The sequence below is a fragment of the Pseudophryne corroboree genome, chromosome 5 (assembly GCF_028390025.1).
Source record: "Pseudophryne corroboree isolate aPseCor3 chromosome 5, aPseCor3.hap2, whole genome shotgun sequence".
NCBI lineage: Eukaryota > Metazoa > Chordata > Amphibia > Anura > Myobatrachidae > Pseudophryne > Pseudophryne corroboree.
In genome coordinates this window covers 428136207-428154500 of record NC_086448.1, presented here as the reverse complement: position 1 = coordinate 428154500, position 18294 = coordinate 428136207, and the positions used below count along the sequence as shown (strand labels likewise).

Genomic DNA, 18294 nt, shown 5'->3' with positions numbered 1-18294 from the left:
TTTATGTATTTATTTGTTTAGTATGGTTCTTAGTTTTGTTTATATGCATTTTATGGTTGTCACATATGAAGTATGTATTAAGATGGAGAAATACTCCTGATTGCAAGGTTGCAGGCTTGGACTTGCCCACAGGGGTACAGGAGAAACCACTGGGGCCCAACCTCCTGCTCTAAGGATCAGATTCCAAACTATGCACTTGAACTATACATATGCTACCTTATACTGGGCTATGGTGTATTTTCAACAGTGCATTGCCGTTATCAATCTGTTATTAATCTGGTACATTATCATGCATGCAGCGGCTGAATTTACTGTATATATTTATGAAGGGTCCCAGAAGTTGCACTCTCTAATGGTTAGTCAAAAGAGGCGGCAGGCTACACCCCCTCTGCAGACTGGTCACACCCCTAACATGGGTCCCTACCACTGCATTCCCCCGGTGGGCCCTACATGCCCCAGTCCGACACTGCAAGGTTGCAGATGTTAAACAGTATGGAAACTTTTCTATGCTTTTATTTATTACAGAAACAAAAATCAAGAGCAATTAAAATTGGTGTAAAAATAGTAAAAAATAGATTTCCATCTCATAAAGAGCAAGAAATGTCACAAGAAACAGTGTAAGGAACCTAACAATATATATTGCAAGCCCCAATGTAAATAATTGTTGCATGGTCTATGGAGGCATAATTGGTGATAGGAATGCTTAAAAAATGGACATTATAAATAGACAAAACATATTGGGATAAATGTAATAGCCTACGACTTGCAGGCATCGGAGGGATCCCATCAGGGATTCATTGGGATGAGGAACCAGCCCAGGAAAATTCTGAAAGCAGTCCTAATGTAGGCGGGGTCTGCTGAAGGGGGTGGGATACTACTCCTCATAGGACCACATTGTGAGTTTGATGCAGTTGCGACCTTCATTGTGTCTATTACTGCAGTTGAGTCTGCGACTATGCTAATGCCGCAACAATGTCTTCCCTAGTGTACGTCTGTGCATGCAAATTTACATGGGCAGAGATGTCTATAGATGCTGCATGCGTCACTACAATATCACTCTCATACAACGCTACATCTGCGGCTGATTATCCAAACCTCTGTAACCACTCAGGAATGCCCAACACATTTCAAATACACTGTGTACTATGACGCTGTATGAATACCATCCTGATGCATACTCAGTGCAACTCAAATGCATGCACAGATCAAAAATATGACACAAGAAAAAAACAACATACCTGTACACACACATTGTACCCCACAGGAAAAAACAACAACAAATGTATAGGTGTAATGTTGGTCTAGTGTACAGGTGTAGCCCCTGTGTACTGTAAGTATAATGTCAGTCTTTCGTGTAATGTACAGGTGTATTGCCAGCCCCCTATGTAATGTATATGTGTAATGTCAGCCACCGTGTAATGTATATATGTAATGTCAGGCCTTGTGTACTGTATATGTGTAATGTCAGTCCCTGTGTAATGCATATGCTTAATGTGAGTCCATGTGTAGTGTGTGTGTGTGTGTGTGTGTGTGTGTGTGTGTGTGTGTGTGTGTATATATATATATATATATATATATATACATATTTATATATATATATGGAAACAGAGAATTAGGTATTAAAAGCGACCAATGGTGTCAAAAAATATTATAGGACTAGACAGTTTAGGAGTATAAAAGTATTACAATAATTTATTACAGAACGTAGCACTAAAAACGGAGTGTCACTGGATAATAACAACTACAATAGAGTGACATATGCATAAAAAATGAAGATGTTCAAAAAATCACAAAAGATATGTAAAATATAAAAGATACAAAAATAGTACAAAAGAGGAGCTATATATATATATAGCTTAACTTCTGAGGATGAGTTTAGATCAAGTGGCAACCAACGCGTTTCATCCCATCTGGACTTCATCAAGGAGTAGTTTAGGATTTGATACAGACCGTGTATATATACTTAACTTACAGAGGAAGTGATGCCTACATCACTTCCTGTTACTGATTGGTTTGGAGGTTAGAGATTATCATAATATAAATATAAAGGGAGTAGCATGTTATCACATTAGTACAGAATATTATACAGACGCTTTAAAATGGAAGGTACAAGCTAGTTAAAAACATAAAATTCATTGAAGCCGCGGATTTCCTGTCCGGGCAGCGCATGACGTCATGTCCGCCTCACATCCAGTGTCCGCTTCGTGTGGTATAAATGAAATTGATCTCACCTTGTCCTACCTGCGGTGGCCATACTTTTGGAGTCTCTATGTGGCAGACAACAATTGGTAAAGACGGGGTGTCCCGGTGGCCATTTTATGTGCGGAGTCTGTCCTTTGTCTCATCAGTGCCCAACTCCAACAGTTTATTTACATAAAACAAAAGAAAATAAGAGGTGATCAGGAGCTGTATTAGCATAGCTAGCATATAATTAGAATATTCATGGGACAGTTTGGATCATAATAAAAAACGTTTTGCAGTATATTCGAAAATAGCAGCGGCAATACTGGTAAATGTGAAACCTAACAGAAAGATTTTTGTATACTAGTAGATCTATGTTACTATAATACTGATCCATCAAAAGGGGAATTTAGACAATTATTTAATTTTATTTTTTAACGTCCAATACGTTCAGATTATTGGTATAGCAATACTGGTAACTATTATGTCTTACAGGAGGATAATGTATTTTCATAATATTGGATTGATACTAGTAAGATCAAGGTCCCTAAAGGAAGGGAAAGGGAAACAAGTAAAAATAGGTGAAGAAAAATGAAAAAAGAAAAGTAAAAAAAAAGATCCAGCCACAGTCAATACACCTCCTCAACCCTGGTTTGGGCCCGGAGGGCAAGTATATAGAGATTGTAACAAAGCATGTGCTTAAAAGAATCATAGCTGAAAAAGATGTATATATAAGCATCAAAGAGGAGAGAAGCGAAAAGAGAAGGAGATGGCACGGGTATATGACTAAGCCTGTGCTATACAGGTGAAATGCGTCGATCGCCGAGCAACGGTTTGGACTCACGCTTTTCAAATGCTGACCACCATCACTGATCTCACCTGTCTGCCGGCAGACACCCGTTTTACAACACACCTATATGAGACACCAACAGCGGCCAACAGACTACCAGTTGGACTTACAAATAGCAATGAGTGAACTTTTGGATATCATCCCTATGAGCTACTACTGCCTAACCAATGCTTAAGCTCCCAGCTGGAGAGACTATGCTTTGTATCGAGAATCTGGAGAGACTATACTTTGTATCGAGAATCTGATACATGCAAGCACTATTTTGGATACAGCGTCAATAGGAGTTAAACTATCAAGCACCTTATATAATACATGTATTCTTTAGTAGAATAAACCGCACAAGCGTCTCTACTAATATTGCAGAATTTTTTACTTCCTAAACTCTATCCTATATGTTTGTCCAGTGTCATTTTTGCATGTATACCGGTATTAGGAACACACTTACATTTTTTATAACAAAACACTCTTTTCTTTTATTTAATACACATCCGATGTGGAATTGCTCTTTATGAATATCTTTTATAAACCCTTTATTAATTATACACTACATGCAGAATTGTCATCTATGAATTCTTCTTAATCATTTGGACATTAAAGTGATATACTCACAGATTCCTTTTTAAGAAAAAATAAACACTAATATATTTTCTCATTATTACTTGTATTATTGTCCTCTGTTTAATAGCGCTGGGAGTTACCGATTTTTTATGGGTATAGGTGTACCAATTGGATTTTAGGAAGGTCCTCACATTGATCACCCAGCACTTTTGTGTTTACAACACCCGGTCTTCCAAGGAGGTCTCCCATCCCTGTACTGACCAGGCCCAACCTTGCTTAGCTTCCAAGATGAGACGGAATTGGACATCCCCAGGGTGGTATGGTTGTAATGATGGTGTGGGATCACATATGAAGGCTAATAAAAGTCCGTACATTTGAGAAAGAGGTGTGGAATTCATATATGGGAAAGTATGCCCATGTGTCATATAGAGCACAAAACCCCCATTAGGGTGGAGTCACAGGATTGTAAAAGGAGAGCAGCATTCAATGTGTATCACATACCAAAAGGAAAACAAGAGGACGGAGTGCAAAAGAGGTAAGTATCTGTGAGATATTAAATATTCTCCTTAGTCTTTCTTAGGATTACAGCACCCAGTCTCCCCTGGTGGTCTCCCATCCAGTTACTGATCGGGCCTGACACAGCTTAGCTTCCTAGATCAACCAGAATTGGGCTTATCCAGTGTGGTATGGCTGTAATGATGGTGTGGATTCAGAGATACACTTATAAAGAGAATGGATAGGGAAGCCTATGTTACAGAAGCTACCAGGCTGCTAGGAGATAGATCCTCGTACACTCCATTGCCAAATGACCTAAAGGAAACCTTCATGGAAGAACTCAGACAAATGCTTCTGAAGGGTTTCAGGCATGAGATAATCACCAGAGAGGAGTATCAATACCTCTTAAATACCAACCCCACTACCCCCATCTTTTATTTCGTTCCAAAAGTGCATAAGTCTCTGAGTAACCCCCCAGGAATACCCATAGTGGCAGGGATAGATTCCTTGACCTCACACCTATCAGAATATGTGGATATATTCCTGAGAAAATATGTGATGGATCTGCCAGCATACCTGAAAGACACTCCAAAAGTATGGCTGCCGCAGGCAGGACAAGGTGACATGCTGAGATCAATTTCATTTCCGCCACACGAAGCTGGCACATGTGCACAGCGGGACCGCAGACACCGGATGTGGGGTAGTCCGCGGCTTCAATGAGTTTTATGTTTTTTAACAAGTTTGTGTCTTCCATTTTAAAGCGTCTGTATAATATTCTGTACTTATACTAATGTGATAACATGCTACTCCCTTTATATTTATATTATGATAATCTCTAACCTCCAAACCAATTAGTAACAGGAAGTGATGTAGGCATCACTTCCTCTGTAAGTTAAGTATATATACACGGTCTGTCTCAAATCCTAAACTACCCCTTGACAAAGTCCAGATGGGATGAAACGCGTTGGTTGCCACTTGATCGAAACTCATCCTCAGAAGTTTTATGCATATATCACTCTATTGTAGTTGTTTTTATCCAGTGACACTCCATTTTTAGTGTTACGTACTGTAATACATTATTGTACTACTTTTATACTCCTAAACTGTCTAGTCCTGTAATATTTTTTGAGACCATTGGTCGCTTTTAATTCCTCATTCTCTGTTTCCAAGTCTTATTCTTAGGCACCTGTACCAGTGCTTAGTTTATTTGAGGTGATAAGCTGACACCCTGATATATAGAGGAAGTGTCTATTATGAGCTAACAGTCACTATACTACACGGTTCTGATACTAGTGTTCTCATTGTGGATACTGCATCTGTGGCGCTGATAGCTTCTCTGTTACACACACATATATATATATATACTGGATATATATATATACTGAAAAAATAGGAGGCGCACAATAGTACTTTAAAAATTCTTTTAGCTTTACTTCAATTGATTAAAACCACTCACAAGGAACATGTGTGATATATGCAATATCACGGAAAGCGCATTACAACAAAGGCATGTGGTTTCTCACACTGGGATCACTTAGCTGAGTCTTCATCCTCCACAGTGCTCTCCACGCTTCTCAGCCATGTCTCCCAGACTCCAAACACTCCCCTGTCACGTCAGCTTGTTCCACAGTGGAGATGGAGCATTGCGGGGGCGGCGACAGAGAAACGGGGGTAGCGCCAGTCAAATGGTGCGCATATCAGGTGCTTGATCGGGGCATCTGGGTGACATCACATGCAGCCACTGTGATCAGATAAATGGCAGCAGGCCTGCTGATGGCACAGCCAGGCTGCGCTGGCAGGAGGCTAACTAATTTTTTGCGATCAAGCTGAAATTGTGGTGTGACAGCAATTTCAGCTTGGTCAGGGGGGGCTGATAGCATACTGGGTGGCTTAGCCCTGCGATGGGCGGCCCCCAGCATGCGATCCAAGGGCTTACAAACTCTGCTTCTTAGCAGAATTTGAAATCCTTACTGAATCAGGTCCATAATCTGCTATTTTGTACATATACTGTATAAAACCAATTCATGTGTGGTTAATGTTGCTATCTAGTGTCTCTAGTACACTGTGAATTGCTTTTTGTCATCTGTATATTGCTGATATGTAGTTAAATGGTTAATCACTGCTATTGTGCATGACTCATCTGTCTCATTGACATCAGAAACTGTATCTGAGTAAATATTATTCACCAAGCATAAATATCAGCCAGTCTAGACTCCAGGTGCAAGTACATGCCTAAATAAAAGGTATCTACATGTGAACAAGTCTGTCACTGTGTTATTGGAGTGCCACAGTGCTGTAAAGCTGAACAGTACTTATCCCAAAAGAGAGATACAATATTGTAGTGACTACTGTTTGCTTTCTATCATATGTATGTGGTCATATTCAACAAAATCCACTCTGGTTGGAAGTCAACATGTTGATTAACCTCCTTGCTCACTTCTGCTCTGCAACTAACAAAGATTGAAACATTGATAATACAGCTTGTGTGACATGCATCTGTACATTCTGGGAGTCCTGAGTACCATAACTTTTTATATATATATACAGTCAGGTCCATAAATATTGGGACTTCGACACAATACTCATATTTTTGGCTCTATACACCACCACAATGGATATGAAATGAAACAAAGAAGATGTCCTTTAACTGCAGACTTTCCGCTTTGATTTGAGGGTATTACATCCAAATCAGGTGAACAGTGTAGGAATGTATTTATATCCTTCTGGAGATATGGTCTCCAGAACTGGACACAGTATTCCAGATGAGGCCGCACCAATGACCTATACAGTGGCATTGTTACTTCTCTTTTCCTGCTACTGATTCCTCTCCCTATGCAACCAAGCATCTGACTTGCTTTTCTCATTGCTTTGTTACATTGCTTTCCTGCCTTTAAGTCACTTGAAATAGTGACTCCTAAATCCCTTTCCTCCTCAGTAGTTTCCATTAGAGTACCCTTGATACTATATTTAGCCTTTGGGTTTTTGAGACCCAAGTGCATGAGGCCTGGCAGAGCATCACCAGGGATGAAACCCAGCATCTGGTGATGTCTATGCGTTCTAGACTTCAGGCTGTAATTGACTGCAAAGGATTTGCAACAAAGTATTAAAAAGTTAAAGTTTGTTTTAGGAATGTTTAGTTTAGAAAAAAGATTTCTCACAGTAACAAGGGAAATTGTGCTTTTCTGACATAAGTTCAGTGATGTGGTGTTCAATACAGTTGTGTGATTGTCAGTGAACATCATTGCAAGTAGAGGCAGAAGTACTTATGGGGAATGGAGCAGAAGTACTGTACATGCTGTATAAGGAGAGAGAGGCACATATGAAGGGCAGTGACAGCAATGGTAAAAAGGGGTGGAAGCTTAAAGGGGCAGAGGCACAGATGATAAAGTTTAGGAGGCACAGATGGAGAATTGGCAGATGCAAATATAGTAGGGGGCAGAGGCACAATTGCAGAGGGGGTCCAATCAGAGGCAGATTTAGACCTCATGGGGCCCTAAGCAAGACACCAATTTAGGGCCCCCCTTCCTCAAACATTACTCAGTGTGCCATCCCCACCAATTACAGCAGACAGGTCCTGCTGCCCCCCAGTCAGTGTATGCTCCCCAATCTGCCCATAGTCAATAATAGCAGGTGGATAGTAGTTTATTTATTTATTAACAGTTTATTATATAGCGCAGCATATTCCGTTGCACTTTACAATTAAAACAACAGTAATAGAACAAACTGGGCAAGAACAGACCGACATAGAGGTAGGAGGGCCCTGCTCGCAAGCTTGTAATCTATAGGGAAATAGGCATTGTTACACAAGGATAGGTGCTATCTATTGCATAATGGTCCACCAGATTGCTTGGTTCTTAATAGGTTGTATGATATGATCACCCAGCAATGTTGGCAAAGGGTCAGGAGGGTGTGAGAGCAAAGAAAGACAAAATATGTGAGGTTATATGTTCTGTACAGAGAGGATATAATTAGATGAAGGTTATGTGGGTGGGTTAAAGGTTATGTTGGTGGGTTTGAAATTTGATAGGCTTGTCTGAAAAGGTGAGTCTTCAGGGAATGTTTAAAGGTTTGGAGACTAGGGTTGAGTATGGTAGTTGTACTAGTGTATTGATTATTATTTATTACCAGTTATTTATATAGCGCACTCATATTCCACAACACTTTACAGAGAACATTTGGACATTCACATCAGTCCCTTCCTCAGTGGAGCTTACAATCTATATTCCCTACTACATGCACACATTCACGCTAGGGTTAATTTTGTTGGGAGCCAATTAACATATCAGTATATTTTTGGACTGTGGGGGGAAACCGGAGTATCTGGAGTTAACTCATGCAAGTATGGGAAGAATATACAATCTCCACGTGGGAATTGAACCCATGACCTGAGTGCTGTGAGGCAGTAATACTAACAATTACACCATCCGTGCTGCCCTTAAAATCACACCTGGCAGTTATCTAGTTACTGACAGCCTGCCAGGACTATACAGCTAGACCAGCACTCGGACATTTTCGGTGGAAATCAGAAATGCCCTCCCGACTCCATGATCTGTCGGCGAGCCGCCTGGGATGCGCCGGGCCCTTGCGGCTGCTTTGGATGCCTACTGGTAAATACGCTACTGCAAAGTAGCCAGTTCACTAACTTAATTGTCAGACCTCGTATAATATAATAGAGTCACACTAAAGTCACTGATATGGGATGTTTTCAATATCCCAGTTGTCGGGATCCCAGCGCTCAGCATACCAGCGCCGGGATCCCGACACCTATTATCCCTCTTAGGTTGTCCGCAACATTCCTGGAGGGAGAATAAACAGCGCGGAGTGCGAAGCGCTACACCATGTCCGCAATGTGGCAAGCGCAGAGAACCTGCAAGGGGCTCATTTGCACTCGCACCGCTACCCGCATTCCAGCGTCCGGCATCCCACGATCAGGATTCTGACCACCGGGATGACGGGCGCTGGTATATAGATACCAACCCACTTATATATAGTTAATACAATCACAGTCACTGAGGGGTTCAATAATGGATATTATAAGGGATGTGAACCTGCTTATAGAGGATGGGTGATGTGCTACAATCAGTATGTGTATAGAAACCCTAGCCCTGCCATAGCCACCTCAGTATGATAAATAAATACCCTGATGGCAGCTCCACCTCAAACACACATATACCCCAACCACCTACCTAATACAAATGTATGCTTCTGTCCCAGCTACCTCCTTCTCACACATACAGTACAGATAGCCTAGCCCTGCCTCAGCCACCTTAAAATGATACATACTGTAAAAACCTTCATGACAGAGCCACCTCATTCACACACATATACTCCACGTCCTTCCAACACACATATACTCAACCATGCCCCAGCCTTATACTTCTCGCACATATATCCCTGCCCCATCCATCTCCCTCTCATACACATATACCCCAGCCACCTCCCTCTCATATATATATATATATATATATATACACAATTAGAGAGTACCGGCTCTCCCATCAGCAGTCTCAAGTAATGCGCCGGGTGCCCGTGCAGTAAAGTTAAGACACAAGTTAGAAGAAGCACAGCACTCCAAGGCGGCTTTCAAACATGACACAAAACGGCAGAGCTTCAGCAACGTTTCAATGTAATTCACATTGACACACCGTATCCCTGCCTCACCACTGTCAGCTAAAATTTCCCCGTGTGCTACTTGGTCTGCCATGATCCTACAGACATAATTTCACCATAATCTTGTGTTCTTATGTACTTGTTCATCCATTCTGTCCGTTTTTTGTCTCATCCGTAATAGTGGGCATTTTGTTGAGGACAATTCTATACAGATACTCTCTTTCGCAACTGCAGAGATTGGTCAGAGATCTGTGCAGGCCCAGGACTGCAGTCCCAGCAGCCCCCCCCCCCCCCCCCCCCCACTGATGGCAGCAATGCCTGCTGTTGCGCTATGTAAACTCAGAGCATGGTAAAAAAAAGAAAAACTTAAACTGAAGGGTGGCCTGTCAGGAAGTGGGTCTCAGGAAGTCTTCCTCCATGTCCCTCACTCTGACCCTGTATGCACAGTTGATACAGTGGAACAGCTGCAATCTGTTTCTGATTCACAGAGTGAGATATAGTGTGGCTAAGATCATTGGCACTGCCTGGCCCTCCCAGTCAGCTCAGGCCCCTACAGGTGTACTCCTTGTACCTCCCTAATGGTGTCCCTTAGATGTTATTCACACTTTGTGGATGATGATCAGGGGCGTAGCCAGAACATGGTGGGCCCCATAGCAACATGTTGAAGGGCTCCTGTTACAATGCTTCTAGAGAGACCCATACATGTAACTGTGACAAGGAAGGTGGCCCCTCTCAGCTCTGGGTCCCATAGCAGCTGCACTACCTGCACCAGTGGTAGCTACACCCTTGATGATGATTGCACATACACAATAAAGACATTTGGTCAGAACCCTGTGTGTGTTTATATATATATATATATATATATATATATAGTCTAGGAATCTTACTCTGAAAGGCATTTATCATGTGAGTGTAAACATATAAATATTTAGAGACTAATGTGTACTACAAGCTTATAAATAGGATTTTATTTCTCTTTAAACTGAGTCTCAATCCCTTTCCACATACGGTAATTGGTGGCACACCAACTTTATTTCTTTTTTTTAAATAATAGTCAAATATAATTTATTTTAGTGAAAAAGATAAAAACTGAAAGATCTTTTTGTGTGGTGAAGCATTCATATCAATGACCTTCTGGCATGGTTGGTAGAATGTTTAGCAGTCCCCAAAGCTCATCAATTCTGCTTCACATATCATCTACTGAAGCATTACCAACAAACTGCAATCTGTAGCTAACTGAAAGTCAGAAACTTTACCTCTGATATGTATATTTTGATTATGTGAAAAAAATATTTTTTTTTTTTGCATCTGTGTATAACTGAGTTATAGTAGTTTTATGGCCAATTTTAAAACATGTTTTATAATGCAAGAAGCTTAAATAAAGAACAAATATTCTAAATGAACTCCGTGTACATACAGTATGGTATCAGGAGATGTGCAACACAATACCTATATTGGGTAACAAAATATATGCTGCTCACATGTCTAAGAGAACCAGAAGCAAAAAGTTTGTAGTCAGAGAGCCCAAGATCATTACACAGCTAAGCAGACAATGTCAGGCAGGGGGTAGATGAAGCATAGTCCTTTAGCAAGCTCAGAGGTCTGGTTCACAGGATGGCAAGTAGTGACAGACAAGGGTGTCATTGTGACAGTAACAAACTCAGAAATTTGTTATACAGCAAGTTAGGTGTTAGAATGCTGACTCCTAGGTCAGATCCCAAGATAAAGCACTAGGGGTGGGAGATCCCAGCACAGACAGGTTGGAATGGATGGTGCACAAGTACAGTTGTTTTCAATCAATGCAGGGACCTGTCAACTTGTCTCAACCTGAAGGCAATATCTCCAAACACCTGATAGCCCTACCAACCTTCCTCATTACCAATGTAAATGGCATAGACTTTAAATGTACGTTGAGACATCACAGTATAGAATGCTGGTTTTGAGATTTATAATTTTTTATATACTTTGACCTGCTTACCCTGTGTACTGCTGTGTTGCCTTCTGTGACTCCACCTCCACCTGAAGTAAAAATAAAGAGTCAACATTTGCAGAAAGTATAATGTATTTTTTGTGTTCTTTAGAGAACAAAGGTAGTAAATCATATATTTGGTCATCTACTTTCTTAATAAAAATATCTGCAATTATCACGATGACTGTGTAATATTTGCTTTTGTATTATTATAGAATGACAGGATTGCAATGAGTTGTACATGTGAGGGTTGCCCTTTATCATTCTAATCTATATAAATTAATATGAATGGGAGGCATCGTGTTCTAAATTACAGGCTAAAGCATTATCAAAACAACATTAAGTCCCAAGCACTCTGGATAACATTATGTCCCAAACACTCTAGATAATAGATGCCATACTTGAATATATAATTTGACTGATATATTTAGTAAAGGAATAGTTGACATTTCTCTAATTAAAATAAATATATACATAAATGTAATAGTCATAATGGGACTATTTTCTAAATACTGTAGATCACCCAGTGTGTTTTGGCTTGATACATTTTCTAGAAAGTAAATTTCAGAGTTACCTGGACATAAAGGAATCCAAACACTTGTAATCTACATAAACTGGGCACTCTCGGCAGATATATAGACATACCAACCTTTATCATAATACCATTAGCCTCATGTCAACATGTTTAAACTAATACATCATGAAACGTGTTATTTATATTGTATTCTGTTTTTCATATTTTGAGAAACAATTTATTATAAAACTGTCTTAATAAAACTTGTTACTAATTTTCAAACATTGCATTTTCGGATCATTCTCTGCATTAGTGACAGCAATGTTTACCTTTCACAGTAACTCAAGTCAATAATATTTTAAAGGCCATGAGCATCTATAAATGTAATCTTTTGTGTACAATGAAACTGTTTAGTTCACAATTTTTCAGCATCAACTTACTGTTATTTCTGTATCTGTAAAATTGCTACTTGGGGATAAGCTTAAATCTGTCCAGCTAAAAGGCTTGAATTGAATATAACAATCCAAACAGGACTCACTTTGTGATAATAGTATTTCAATAGCAAAATAATAATAAAATTACATCTGCAACATTTACAATACTCTACTGTACTGCTTTACTATACAGTAGGCTTAGAATTACATCAGCAAAATTTTCAGCATGTCTTTAGATACAGTATGTTCATCTTAAACTACACTGTACTAAATGTGTGACTTCACTGGGTGCACAGTCTTGTCATCTTCCCAAGGATTAAAAAAAATATTAAATTTGGACTACGTACTGTACTTTAGGACAGCAGAAGGAAGATCCTCTGTGGAGTTAGACAACTGATAAAGACGTTATAAGAGATTATTTAAACTAAAACATTTGGTGTTTTTTTTTTTTACATATGATTACACAGCTCTACAAAAATAAACTTTTTTTTTTTTTCATAGGGACTAAATAAACTGAATCTAAATGTATTTTTCATGCTGAATTTGAATATACATTAAGATTATTTCTATTGGGCATGTTTTTTTTGGTGACATAGGTTTAAAGTTTTATTAAAATAGTACTTATGTAAGTGTTTATTCTAAATATACACTTTATTTTTGCTGATCTAAAAACTTGTAGATAATGATTTTCAGACATGTTTTGCCCTGGGGATATTTATTTTCATGGTCCAGCAGCAGTACAAGCCATACTGGATCTCCATTTGGCTTGGTACTTCTTTCCCTGAGTAGAAATCTGCTGATGGAAACGCTCACCATGCTCATCTCTGACACTCCCAAGATTTTCTGGGAAGAAGTCTAGGCAGGAGTCCAAGAAGTGAAGTTTTAAAGACATGCTGCATCCAATAGCTTTGTGTGAATTCACTAGATCACTCACAAGATCACGATAGATTTCTGCTTTATAAATTCCACAAAAACAAGAACAGATATTTTTGAATGACAACCCAGATGCTTTCCTAATGGATTTAACAGTTCTGATCTTATTTGTGTCCCTATAAAAAAAATCCTTCTTTTAGTTTTCTGTAACTTCCTTTTGGAAATTTAGATTTCAAATGCATAAATGCGGCAGAGTTTTTATTTTTTGCTTTTACAAATTGATTCATCAGTACTAGTTTAATATGCAGTGGAGGTAAATACATTTTGTCAGGATCCCATAAAGGGGTATTTAACACATTCTGCCCAGGAATAAGAGATTCATGTTTAGGCCATTGTTTTCTAATTATATGAAACTTCTTGTCCCTGATGTCCCGTTCACACAAGAAACAGCAGAATTTAATGTACCCAAGTTGCAAACCAAGCAACAAAACAGTGAACTTCAAATCACCACAGGTATTCCAGTTATAATTTTAATACTTGATTTCTTTCTAACAGCAAATTTGTATTTTTTTTTTACGTCTCTTTCATTTAAGTGGCATGCACTACAGGTATTGACAGGCCATAAAGAACACTGAAATATGAGAAAAAAAGTAACTATGCCTGATGGAAAAATTCTAATAACATATTTGAATTTAGAATTTGAAATTGCACTAGAGTCCCTATTGAGTTTTCTTGTGAAAAAACAAAACATGTTGACAAGTGTTCTTTTTGTGGTACTACAAATTCCACTGGGCCCTAACTAAGAGGTGTATCTGGAGCTGGAGCTTAGTCTAACTAAATGTCCCCCCTTCTCCAAGAGGTGCAATACACTTATGTGTGGGCACTTACTGTATATAGCTCACTCCAATTGTATCTATCTTTCCTATTATCTTCAGGAACAGCCCAAGCTTAATTTTTTTGGCAAGCGAATACAGATTTTGGAGTCCGTTAATGGGATAAATTTATAAAAGGGACAGTGCATGCCAATGGTCCGCACCACAACATGAGTTGTGGTCTGACAAGAAAGGGGCATGGCCACACAATAGCACTCCCAAAGGTACAGGGAGATAGTGGGTGACATAGAAATAGTGGATGAGTGGAGAGACCAGGGTGACAAGGAGATAGTGGGTGACTGAGGAGATTGGGTAACAGGAAGCTACTGGGTGACAAGAACACAGTAGGTGACTGGGAAGGCAATGTAGCAAGGGGCCAACTAACAGGGAGTTACAGCTGTATGTGAATGGTGTGACTAATAATAGATAAAAGTCAGGCAGGTAACAGTTAACAGTGTGTGATGGCTGTCAGTGTTGTTGATATTCACACTGTGCCTGTGTCCTAGGATGAAATTGGACACAGCATGGAGAATGCAGATGGGAGTAAACGTTGACTGCCCTTCCTCGAAGCTGCAGGGACTCCGGGTACTTCTGGCTGGCTATAGTATAGTCTGTGCTTCCCGCATGATGTAAGGAGTAGGACACCAGTGAGGACCCTGGAGCTGTTAATGCACTGCCTGCACAGTGCTGGCTGTGGTGCTCATAATCCCCAGGACCCAGTGGGCACAGCATTGAATCCCCCAGGGCTCCGCCAGAGCTATTTTCATGGCTGCCCGGCACCCTCCTCACTCTGGCACCTTACTCAGCTGCATAACCAGCATAATGGTCAGAACAACTCTTCTTATCCTCTTCTGCCATTCCTGGTGGCCACAAGTGCAAGTGACGCATAGCGCATATAAGAAGAAACTGATATTTGAAGCCCTCAGTTGGACTTAAAGTATATATACTGTAGCTCTAAATCTAAACCAAGAGGTGAAATATTTCTTGAAACCCTAACTGATTGTAGATGGACACATACAAATGTGTGCTAGAACATGCATCACAGTATACATTTGTAAATCCATTTTAAAGTCGTAAAAAGGAAAACAACAAAAGAACAAAAACATACTTCCATCATGCATATAACACTTTAGACGGATTGAGTGATCATGCAATAAACATTTAGAATGAAATTTGTTTGGAACAGTTGCACTTATTCAATTATATAATTTTTGTGCAATTGTATAGTGCTATGTGCACTGTATAAACCAGTACATACTCTACATACATACATACATACATACATACATACATACATACATACATAAATACATATATTCATATATATATATATATATATATATATACATCATACCTCCCAACTGTCGGGAGAGCCTGTGACCACCGCTGCTCTGCTCTGAAAAGCAGCCAGTGATCACTGAATTGATGACATTAAGGGAGGTGGGTCGGGGGCTGCCCAGCTGCTCAGGGAGCTCTGGGCATGCCACCAAATTTACAAAAATGGGGGTCTGGCAGCGAGTCATAGTACCGCTCTACATAGGACCCACCCCTTCTCCTGAGGTCCTGTCTACTTTCAGGCACGGGCATGCCTGGTCCTGCTTCACTGCCTTCAGAAGTTGGGAGAGTATACATACAAAATGTACATGTGGTAGAATTGAGGAATAGTTGGTGAGATAAATCTAAGATAATATTTCATTCATGTGTTACTGGCAGTTATACAATGATGACCAGAGGCATGGACATACATTGTCCTCTTTGAAACTCTGAATAATATATAATAAGTTCACAAATAGTAAGTTATCACTATGATAATAGATTGAACAGCACAAATTGGGTGTTGGGTGATAGATAATTGGTAGCAGTAAAACTGGTCTATATCACATTGTCTTTAATAGCTAATTTTCTCATTTATGATATGAAAGTATTTAGCAAAAGTGTAAATAATTCTACCAGCAGAGCAATTTACATTTTTGTGGAAAGCCACATGGTTTATGGGAAACACATGGATTTATGAATCCAGATGGTGGATGAAAAGTTATTTCTGATAGAGGGAGTTGATAGTTACTGGTTTGGCTCACTTTGATGGATAAGATAACCAAATGAACATTTTTGACAATTGTGTCACACATATAGCTATAATTTGTACTTGAAATGTTCCCTAAACTGCTATTCTAGAATTTTAATATTGTTCTCTTATTCTAATACTTCTCTTCCTTTATAGAATGTTTTTCTGCTGTTCTTTTTAAAATTATATATGTAAAAGTCTCTATCATACCCTGTGCTGCATTAAACCCTGTGGAGTCCCCTAGGCAGACAAAATCTCGGGATCCCTCTCACAAATTATAATACATGTTTAATTTTACCAACCAACACTTTTAATAAACCAAATTTATTACACAAAACAATCATTAACAATTATTAATGTTATTAAATTAACATATGTTATTAAACAAATGGATTATGTACTTTAAGTTATTCATGGGTACAATACATTAATACAGGATTTTTTCTATAGAGTCTTTAATGTAAAGTTTTTGTTTCTTTGAGTTGATTAATTTTTTTCTATCTTTTGGAACAAAGATAGCTTAATATAATTTTAATTCAAGATCAAATAAAAAAATGTTTGAATCAGTTGTTGTGGTGCCCCTAAAAGGCATGGGGCCCATAGGATGGTGCCTATTCTGGTTATCTGGTAATCCAGCACTGATCATACAGTATTTCCCCTCTCACTTATCTGCTCCAAGCTATCATATTGAGATATATTAGTCTTTCCCGGTAAGAGTTGTGATGACCATGTATGAATTTAGTAGCTCTTCTTTGTAAAATCTCTCTTTATGCCCTACTAGAGAACTGAATGGTCAAAAGAATGATCTACAGTACAGTAGCATCACCACATATTGGACACAGCCCCCCTCTGCCCATGTGTATACTCTGCTATACGTCATCTGCAAAAAACATAATTTTCCCTCATTACCAGTTTGTAATCCCACCATTAAAAATGTTGAAGAGGACTGGTCCAAACACAAATACTTGGGTACTCCACTGGTATCCTCTCCTTCTGAATGCATAACAAATGCGTAACATTTGCTATTACTCTATGGGATCTATTTACTAAGCCTTGGATGGAGATAAAGTCTCTGGAGATAAAGTAGCAGCCAATCAGCTCCTAAATGTCTTTTTTCAAACACAGCCTGTGGCATAGCAGTTAGGAGCCGATTGGCTGGTACTTTATCTCCAGCGGCATTATCTCCATCAAAGGCTTAGTAGATAGATCCCTCTGTCATCTATCGTTCAACCAATATTGTATGTACTATGTACTGTACAAGAATGATTTGATTTAGGAAATTTTATATACTGTATAATAGATTGAATTGGTGCAGAAGTGGCAATTATGAGATGTTGCCTGTTCAGTGAAAGCCAAGAGCATTTTTTTCCCTTCAAAAATGCTTAATTTTGTAGTTGCATAGAGGTTGACTTTTGGGTTTTGGCCCATAGGATATTTTATGCACATTTTTTAAGACAAAATTAAGTTCATCAAAGCAGTGTTTAAAGAGGAAAATGAGTGTGAGTTTGCAACCTGCTATGTTCCTGAGATTAAAATGCTCTCCTGTATTTTGTGGTTTGTAAATTACCATCAGTATCTACATCACAGCAATGGTTGTGCACAAGAAAAGCCATGTGAAATGGATGGTATTTGTATAAAAATTGCCAGCTTCATAAACCTTAAATGTGCCTTTAGTACTTATAAGGGGAACCAGCCACCATACTACTAGTCGCTTTCCGGATGACACAATGCTGACGCCGGAATCCCAACTAGCGGTGAAATAACAATGCCGGAAACCCTGCGCCACAGGATTTCCTCCCTCATTAGCGCTACGGTAGTTGGGATACCATTATCGGTATGCTGACGGCCGGGATCATGCCCACCGGCTTTACAT

General features: G+C 39.3%; 1 pseudogene; it reads right to left on the bottom strand.

Annotated features, from left to right (window-relative positions):
* Positions 1–3801: 3801 nt before the first annotated feature.
* Positions 3802–3920, bottom strand: LOC134930171 (5S ribosomal RNA; annotated as a pseudogene).
* Between the last annotated feature and the right edge of the window lie 14374 nt (positions 3921–18294).